This window comes from Pavona decussata, unplaced genomic scaffold (assembly GCF_977016875.1).
Source record: "Pavona decussata unplaced genomic scaffold, jaPavDecu1.1 SCAFFOLD_11, whole genome shotgun sequence".
Lineage (NCBI taxonomy): Eukaryota > Metazoa > Cnidaria > Anthozoa > Scleractinia > Agariciidae > Pavona > Pavona decussata.
In genome coordinates this window covers 2,826,182-2,835,876 of record NW_028145434.1, presented here as the reverse complement: position 1 = coordinate 2,835,876, position 9,695 = coordinate 2,826,182, and the positions used below count along the sequence as shown (strand labels likewise).

Sequence of the window (9,695 nt, the reverse complement as noted above, 5' to 3'; positions counted from 1 at the left end):
AAGGAAGAACACTGGCAAGTATGAAGAGATTAGAAGTGAATCCCCCTCCCCCACCACCTCATCCCCGGAAAACGTCCCAAATGAATGGAAACCTTGTGACTGTTTTTGCAGGGCAAAATTTTTACGATAAAACTTTTACCAACCAGGTTTATTGCTGCGAAGCCAGCATTGCAGTACATTATTTAAGGTCGCATACAGGCGCACTCGAACTGGAGCTGCCTGTACTCGATGCAAAAGAATTTTGAGAGATATTTCTAGATCTGTCTGGATTTGCTAAAACACTGTTCTTGAGATCTTGACTGTTCATAAGTTTTTAAGAGATTTAGGCTATTTCTTTTTTTTTTTTTTTGCATTTCCCCTTTGGTTCAGTGTTAAAACTGTAAAAATAGAGGGGTCGTAGTTTTCCTGGGCACATCATTAAGCCCAGCGAGGAAAAGAGTCTTATGAGCTACAGCTTGTGCCTCGTGTAATGTCTTCCCTGCGTTTTTTTTTTTTTTTTTTTTTTTTTTTTAGCTAAACGGCTAACTTTATTCGGGGCTCATATTAAGAACTTTTCGTTAGGAGGTAACAGGTTTCCTTCCATCTGTAATCAGATTTAACGGGACAAAATGAACCACGTCTCTTTTTGACCGTTGAATCGATATACTGCGAAAAAGAAAAAAAGAAGGACATCACTGAAGATAGAAAAAAGATGGAAGAATTAATCCGATGTATGCAATGCAAATATTTTGGAACGAAAAAAATGTGTTCTATTTGTCACAGTTACCTTCTGTATTTCCTATGTCCTCTTTTTTTTTCTATGTTACAGATACGACAGCAACATTATAACTTGTTTCTAAGCAGTGTGCAGAGGACGCTTAAAATCAGTAAACGCACTTCCTTACCCAATATATTCACCAGTTACGGTGGCCTGCACCGGTTTTCAGCACTTTTCAGTCCTTTTACTTCTACGGAAGTTAAACTACCCTCAATCAGTTGATACAAAAATAGTGGTATCAAACAAATGCCTGTTAAAAACAGACTTCAGAGATTATAACTCGATAACCTCCAACGTTTTATTCCCATTTTGTTATTTTTTCTGTTTTTTTTTTTTTCAGCGTTTTTCATCCTTAAGGGCTGAACGGGAAAGGTCTAGAAGCTTGCCGGGAATATTTTCGATTGAACGATTCTGGAAAGGATCGTGTGGTCAGTATCACCTATTATTCAGCAAAATAATTTCAGTCCTGTAATAACAAGTATCTCCTTTAAGGGGGGATTTTACCTAAACGCCATTTTTCCGCCACTTGACATGGCTTTAATGGAAATATCTCTTTCACGTTACAAGCAATCCAAAAACTCTTCCCTCATCTCGTGAATCTGTGTTGTGGGGTGTTTTTGGGTGGGTGATTTTTGGGTATATTTGGGAGGAGATAGTTTTTCTTGAATGATTGGTAAAATTAAGACAAATAAGAAATATTGAAGATTTAGTGGTTTTAAAATTAGAATTTTTAGTTAATAATTAATTCACGGACACCAAGTTAGTCCACTAGAAACCTGGGGTGCTCTTGCGTGGGTATCAGCTGTCTGTTAGTGTTCCAAAAATCATTTTCTTTCTTCTATCCCTTCTTAAAACCTCTTCAAATTTAGGTAGAATCCCGCGTTAAAAAGCAGATGGTTATAAAAAATAGATGCGCTTGAGATTTTATTTTATTTTTCGTTGTTGGTCCAGCTAGCTTTAAGCAGATTCACCCCAAGTAAAGTTGTCATAAATCGTTTTGAAACTTTCTGAGATTGTTTACTACTATGTATTTAAAATAATAATGCATTCACAAAATAGGTCACCATGGGCGCTAAAGAGCAAAAGATCCACTCAATTAGCCCATATCCGCTTGCAATATTTCAGCATACAATTTCAAAAATAGGGAGTTCATATAGTGTCCACAATCAGCGATGTTGTAGCCTGCGTAGCAGTCGTTTCTGTCACCTTTGAGCCAAACGCCGTTTCCTTTCCTTCCCCGCCCCTCCCCCCTCTCCTACCTTTTTGCTCCTTTTCGCCCAATACCCTCGCGCGTCTTTCGTGCTTACCCCGCTTGGCTCAAAGGAAACGGAAACGACTGCTAAGCAGGCTAGCGATTTTGTAACTGTAGAGTTCTCCAGACGTCGTCGGTTCATGTTCATATAATGGTCGATATTAATCATTTTAAATATGGAAAAGCTTTGTTATAAAGCGTTTTGACGATAAAATGTCCGTTTGCCAGCGTTTTTCTTAAAACTTTGTCGCATGACACATTTAATTTGCCCTTGAGTGCGGGAAAATACGCAAGTTTTTTCTCCGTGCTCTTTTCCTTGACTCTTTTCCTGAGAAAAAAATCGAGAAACAAAGCTTGCTTGTGGCCAGCATTTCGGTTTAAGCTCTCAGCATTGGAGGCTTAAAAGTTGAGTTGAGCTGAATTATATTTGGCCTGTTGTAGTTCGGCTTTCGGTATCACTGACTTGCGTTACACCTTATTACACGTCAAGGAATCACTGTTATTAGCTGACACAATTGAATTAAACCGTCAGTAAACCTTGATTATGAAAACCTGTTTGTTTCTTAATTGAATGAAATAATTCTTGGCAAGGAAACTTAACCAAGAAAACTTGTTCGTGAGTAAGTGGCCATATTCATAAATTCACAGTTTATTTCTGCCTTTGTGACACCCGATTAGAAAACGAAATTTTTTTCGATTTGTCAGAATGTAAAAAAGGAACCGTATCTCCTAAAGTTTGGCTTTTCACAGCGTGCGGAGTCTTGGTAAGTACAACTTTTGGTGGACTTCTAACTTTCTAACTTTAACGAAAATAGACTTGAGAAGATATCTGCGCGGTGGGGACTCTTCTATTCGTTTCTCTAGAAGCGGACCTGTTTGGGTCGAGGGTTTTTATCATGATCGAGAATACGGATGAACTTTATATTAGCCAGTTGAATTCCCCGTTCCAACCATGCCGTTATATAGTTGTCCCGCCTCACTCTGGCAACTGTGTTTTAATCAGTCATGCTCTTATCCCAAACACGTCATCAGTGCCTTTAACGGCCGCCTTTTGGAGTGTCCAATCGTTATTTCTACATAGATAATTTTAAGCTCATATAAGACCATACGATCTGCAACATTTTGGACAAGAATTCAGAATCCTATTTACATTTCCTGTGGTTGGGCTTTCGGTCACGAGTTCACGAGTTCCTGTTTATTAGATGCTGTGACGTGATTTAAATATTATATTACATTTTCATTAGCCTTGCCACCTCTTGAAATCCACACTTTTGTTGCCTTTGTTAAAACATTTAGATCTCAAAAGAAGTAGTTATGTAGGTAGTGACTAAACAGGCTCAAAGTTTATGTTGTCAATCTATACTTTCGGTTGTTACGGTAGTTATCAGATGCGAATCTGGTGCACCTCCCAAAGTTTGCCTTGGATTTCTTCATTTTTCAGATTTAATGTGACGGTATTATCCCGTGTACTCGGCAAGGGCGACTAAGTTGTTTGACAAATTAATTTATGTGGGTGATATTTTGTTACACAAAACTGAATCCTTAGACGCACAAGCTAATCTACTCCTCTACTGTGGTAAAAGGGGAGTGGCTGTAGACTCTGACTTAGATTTTTGCGTTGTTAAAATTAACCATTTTGTCTTTTACGACATAATGTAGTCAGCTCATAGATTTCATGTATCTCTGTGACCGCCATTTTGGATCCTTGATCCTATCTTGGATGTTTTGATTTCCAGAAAATCACCTCAATTGAACCAAATTACAGTGCAACGCGGTCAATACGGACACTACAGCGGCACGCAAGTGTCCGTGTCATCCGGATATCCCTATTGAGCGGGCCCTAGGAATAAGTGTCACGGGCACATGTTTTATCGATACTTGGGCTAAGCCAGCAGGACGATGTTTAGTGTCTTAACTTAATTGAAGAAACCTTACGCTTATTCAAATGGTCTCGCACTAAAATTAATGTTCTCTCAGTGCTTCAACCGCAACTGACCTAGTTATCATTTAAAATGGTGTGCGACTTTGCTCCGCACTGACATTTTTAGTTTGAAGTTTAGTGAGAAGGGCTGAATATTGGACAATTTATACAGTGCGCAGAAAACCACTGTCTGTAAAGTGAGGTTAAATTTGTACCAGAGCGTATCACTCGGATCCGTTGTCCGTATTAACCTGTCTGCATATTTAAGAGAAAACACATGAGCTTTTTGTTACGAAAGGCACAACTATTCTTAATATGAGGGTGACCGTATTAAGCGGGTGTGTGTAACTGAAATTGACTGCTGCCGATTGCAACGGCATACTTGAAAAAAAAAAAAAAACATGCGAAAACAGGCAGTATTCGGCAAAAATTGCTATGCTGGCCTACATAAAACCTGGTTACTTTGACAGCGTCACTTCTCATGCCAAAGGAAGAAAGCAATTTAGACATTCAAAATATGTCGAACGAAAATACGAGCAGCTACTGAAAGCCTTGGTCCCGTAAAATAAAAGCTGGTAAAGAAATTTCCAGAAAAGTTGGAAGAGGATGGCATCCATACCCCCACCCTTCCTTGCCACTCCCTTGTCTGCTACATCCAATGGTTAAATCTCATTGTGAAATTTCTGTTTTGCAGGATATTTTATGGTTTTCTGTAAACCGTTAAGAGTAACACAAAGAAGTGTTTTTGCAGCTTACCTCGGTAAGTTGATTTGCGTTATGCCTATAATAAATTCCGTTTGGAAAAATTATTACACAGAAGTTCCATACAGCCGTTCCTTAGCTAGCTTGGCATCAATGTGCTCTGTAAAATTCCGTTGTTCTGAATAAGTCATTAAGTCCTCATAGAACTTTGTGTACTCCATTACGAAATTGCGCCCATTGAAACACGTCGCTCGTAAATGCAAATGAGCTTCATTTTGGACGTCAATCACAGCAGTCTTTTGTGTATGGTATTGTTAAAGTGACAATTCGCGGAACGCATCTATTCATTGAAAACACAATAGAAAAATAACTCAACACAAAAGAACGAAAGGCTAAGTTTATCAGCAGAAGTTGCGTGAGTAAACTAAAATAAATAAAAAATTGCTCTGCGCTATCAAGGAAGCGATGATTTTTAGGTTATTCAATGACAAACGACAGTTCCCAATAAGAATGGGCATTATGTATGCTATCATTGCGATAAAAAGGGAGGAAAACAGATAATCACTGTCTCCAGTGAATTGAAAGTAATTTGCATAATCGAGCGGCACGGCGGAATCAAGCAAATGTAATTTACAATCAACGAAGCGAGTTTTCACGGCAATATACTGCGATTCCAAGCAAAATTTTGATTTAAAGGATCCCAAATCAACCACATTCGATGTTAGAACTTTAATACGTTCGTTTCAAAAGGCGCTGCTACCGTTTCCTTACGTAAACTCCTTCTTCTTATGCAACAAATAAACGAACACTCTTGAGGATTCATGCTGCGAGACAAAAGATACCGCCACCAGCGGCACGCTTTGTAATGCTCGAAAAGCATCATGGTACCCCACTTTTATCGGGCGACGTGTTTCCATGGGCGCAATTGCGCTCTATGTCGGTAATGGTGAGTTTTTGTTTAAAGTCAAACTCACAAGGATGATACTGCTTGCTTTAAGTCATTAAAATAACTCATTGTGTAATTTCCCTATCGCAGGATTGTTATTTTTTTCTGTTAAAACCTCGGAGGATCATGAAGAAGAGTTTCTGACAACTTTCCTTGGTGAGTATTTTGCATTATGGCGATGGTAAATCGTGCTATAATTACGAATTCCTGTTTACCCAAAGCACCTCCAAGAGTAGATTTCATTGCTTTGAATCAGTATTTTTGTGTTCATTAATCCCCGTGTAGTCGGTGGTGATGAGCCAGTTCTTTAATACAATTGTGTATAGAAGATGGTTTATATCAGGAGAATAAAACTAAACCTCATTGTATGATTACCCTACCACAGGATTGTTATTGTTTTTCTGAAAACCCAACTGAGGAACACGAAGAAGAGTTTTTTGGACTTGGTAAGTAATTCACATTTAAATGAAATCCAAATTGGTCATTTTAAAGAAACCTTGACCTCTTTGGCTAAATACTCCGTGTATTCGTGATGTTTCGGCCATGCCCAGTTAATGAGTACGAAAAGTGAAGCAATACAGCAAACAGTTGCAAAAGGCTTGCTATTCGTGTCTTCTTCATGGCAAACCTGCTGTGCTTGGTTTATGGGTATAGCCTCTAACTCCGTAGCGCTTACGCAAAGTCATTGTGAGTGAGAATACAGAAAAGAAAAGTTTCCAAATTTCAGTTTTTATTGTACACCTTAAATAACAAGCGAGTACCCTGGAACGACCTGTCCTAAACTTTTCTTATAGTGTTCATAGTTTAGCATTTCGTTCACAAACTCAACATATCGTTACAAAGTACTGCTAAATCGCTTTGATCGAAATTTTCAACCAATGATTCAACAATAGATTAAAAAAGTAAAAGCCAGTTTACATGGCCAAATATGGCTAAGATATGGATGCGTGAAATGAGTCATGAGTCGAAATTGAAATGTTCAAAATTATACTGTTGCAGTAAACAGGTCAGTCGAATATTTTTTCAAGTTGATCTATTTCCTTGCACTCTTGTTGCGACCTTTGTTCCTCACTATTGCCTGGTAAAGCCTCCACCAGTTTTAAAAAAAACGCTGCTTTTGCTGGGAAGACACTTCTTCTGTAAAACAAAACGTCAGAAACTATCAGCCCCTTTCCACCATTATTTAAACTATTTTTTTTTTTTTTAACACGTCACTGATCGCAGAAAGCTCTCCGCCGCCATGTTCCTTTTTTCGGCATCTCCCGTCATCGTCAGATGTCCAACAAGAAGTGAAATATCGATCAGTCTCGGTGTCTACTATTTATTCAAGTCACATGAAGTATCAGCTTGCAGCAAGCATATATTTTAAAAGCTGTAATGGTCATAATCACTGTTTTTTGTCTCTTGTCCAAAAGACGTCTTAGTCTACGATCTCCTTGGATTTGGATCGTCCGAAAGTGAATTTTTTTGCCCTACAGTTTATTGCAGATGTTATTTCAGTGATATGTCCGGCTTTTGTCAATCCATAATTATAATGTGTTTTAAAACAAGGCTATTACGTAAACACAAACTGGCTTATTTCAGTTTTAAAATGAGCATTAATTATTTACTATAAATGGCGTAATGTTTACTCACTGTACGTTATGAAATTTTGTTTCCGAAAAATAAGCCGAAATTCACTCGATTGCTTTTTCGTTGTCGTTGATGTTGCTGGTGCAGATAAATGTAAATGCCATCAAAATTTTGACGGAATACCTGGTTTTTTAGGTTTTCCGTTTTTTACGTGTAATTTACGATATATTTTGTAAAATAATTACGTTTCGCTACATATCAAACGTAGATTGATTTTTAAATTTTTTTAAGGTTCGTTAATTAATATGTAATTTGTCAAGTTTGCTATCCTTTGCTAGTTAAGCTTGTATCTACCGAGTAATCACACTAAGTGGCATGCGTTTTAACCGCGCTATAGTGAAGATCAATAAATTGCAATGAGACGACCCTGCAAACACATACTTCACCCTTTATCAAATATCCAGCTTTCCTCAAGTTATATCTGCTACTGTATTTCCAATTTTCACTCATTGACTCATGACTCACGAATCACTGACTCATTTGAGTCTTTGATGCTTTGTTTTCATCTTATGAAGCCAGGCTAGGGACGCCTCAAGAGATTTTTCCTTTTGATTCTGCTCTTGAATTATTCCCAGAATGAATATTCAGATGAAAATGATTGAACGCTATGTGCCATAAAAGGGTGTGTGTCATCCCTTTTCTGGGGCGTCACACATTTTAATAACGGCCACGTCCCGTCTCCATTTTAATTAAAATACATTTAATATTTTATTCTACGTGGAAAGCTCTCAGTCGCCATCTTTCCCGTTTTCGGCATCACGCGTTATCGCCAGATGTTAACAAGGAGTAGAAGATCGTTTAGTGTTATTTCCTAGACTTTATTCATCTCACCTGAAATAAAAGAACGTAGAATTATTTTTAAACGCAGTAACGATCGCAATCATGATGTTTCTGTTTTTCGTTTACCGGAAATAGTATTCGGATTTTGATCGTCCGAAAGTGAAATTCATTCGTCGAAAACATTTTGAACTTGCACCTCTCCAATGTTGATCTGCATATGACGCATTTCAAGAAAATATCGGGATTCAACATTGAGGAAGGAAGGAAGAACGGAGAAGTGCGTTGAGATCGTATCGCGTGAAAATTCAAATTCAGAAAAAATTGACGAGGGCAAAATTACAGGAGGCTTACTTATGTTATTTTGGGGAAACAAAAGTCGAAGGTTTATTCGATAGCTTTTGTTTCCATTGAATATTGCTTGTGTTGTAAGATTTATACGCCAACAATGAGTATGTTTATCGGATTTCATTCGTTTGTTTTTTGGTGTTTTTTTTTCTCCTTGTCATTTTAGAGATATGATCCCAAAAAATTAATCATGTTCGTCTAAGCTAAAGAAAATATTTTTTGGTAATCTACGGACTAAAACCTGCAGCTCGTGAATAAAGAAATTGGTTTTCTGCAACAAACTTGACAATTAACACTATCATCACCTTCGGTAAGTAATATGACTTTCCTTGAAGACTAAAAAATAGAAATTGAATTATATTCTCAGCAAAAAGTTGATCGAGAATAATTCTGAGGTTAAACACCCTTTCAGACCAGTTTCCATCACGTCTTAAAATGACCTTATGTAATAAACTTTATTTAGAATTTCCTTTTCCGGTCACATTTTCAAGTCGATTCAGACTTTTCATTTCTCAAGGTTTAAGGCATTGTGTCCTCCTTTGGTTTCGGAGGTCTGGGTCTATAATAAAATTTGTAAAGTTTCAAATTAGATTGCAAGCTTTCTAGGGTAATTTCGGAAACAGTTTAAAAAGAAACTTTCAGAACATATAATTATATAATTTCGCAAGGCCAACTGATTTTGCGGCTCGGTTTTGTGCTGGTTTTACTGCTCAGTGCTGTACACGGCGATTAACCGAAAAGAACTTCTTGCAACTGATTATTAAAAAAGCCTTTACTGGGGCACCCAACATTCTATTTCGGTGAATATCTCTTCAGATCTAGATGGCCTTGATCGCCTCAGACATTTGGATTTAGTTGTTAGAAAATCTGCAGTTTTCCAGTTTTCGTTGGCAAAAAACCATCTCCAAATTTCGTAATTTCAAAATTCATATAACGATTTCGTCTCGTTTTCTAAGGAACAAGTATGTCGTTAAAAATACCAAAAATACCAGCTAGTACTTTCATAAAACCAAAACAGGTAATAAATTAGTATTAGGAATAGAATAAATTACCTTAGAGTGAATAAAGGTAAAAAAAAATAAGTAAATAAATAAAAAATAAATAAATAAATAAATAAAATGGCTTGCAAGACCTGAGAAGAAGAACCCCTGACATAGCCTTTTATAATTACGTATTTAGCTAGTAAGGCAAATAAATGCGGCAATCTGTGCGTTAACTGTACAACTTACGTTGGCTTTGGCTCAAAAGTCCTCAATATTTTCTTTTCATTTTCCGTTCATTTTCTTGATTTAGTCTCTTAATATTCGGTAATGATGAATCGGTTGTTTAATGACCAATTTACATGCACAATCTGTTTTTA

At 37.2% G+C, this 9,695-nt stretch overlaps 1 protein-coding gene across 4 annotated transcripts in view; it reads left to right on the top strand.

Annotated features, from left to right (window-relative positions):
* Nucleotides 1–62: 62 nt before the first annotated feature.
* Nucleotides 63–9,695, top strand: part of LOC146488192 (uncharacterized) — a 256,677-nt gene continuing 247,044 nt past the window's right edge. For all 4 annotated transcript variants that reach the window (XM_085121887.1, XM_085121890.1, XM_085121896.1 and 1 more), the window contains exons 1-3: nt 63–1,185; nt 4,625–4,694; nt 5,669–5,734. The gene's annotated coding sequence lies outside the window, so the exon portion shown is untranslated. The remainder of the gene's footprint in view (nt 1,186–4,624; nt 4,695–5,668; nt 5,735–9,695) is intronic.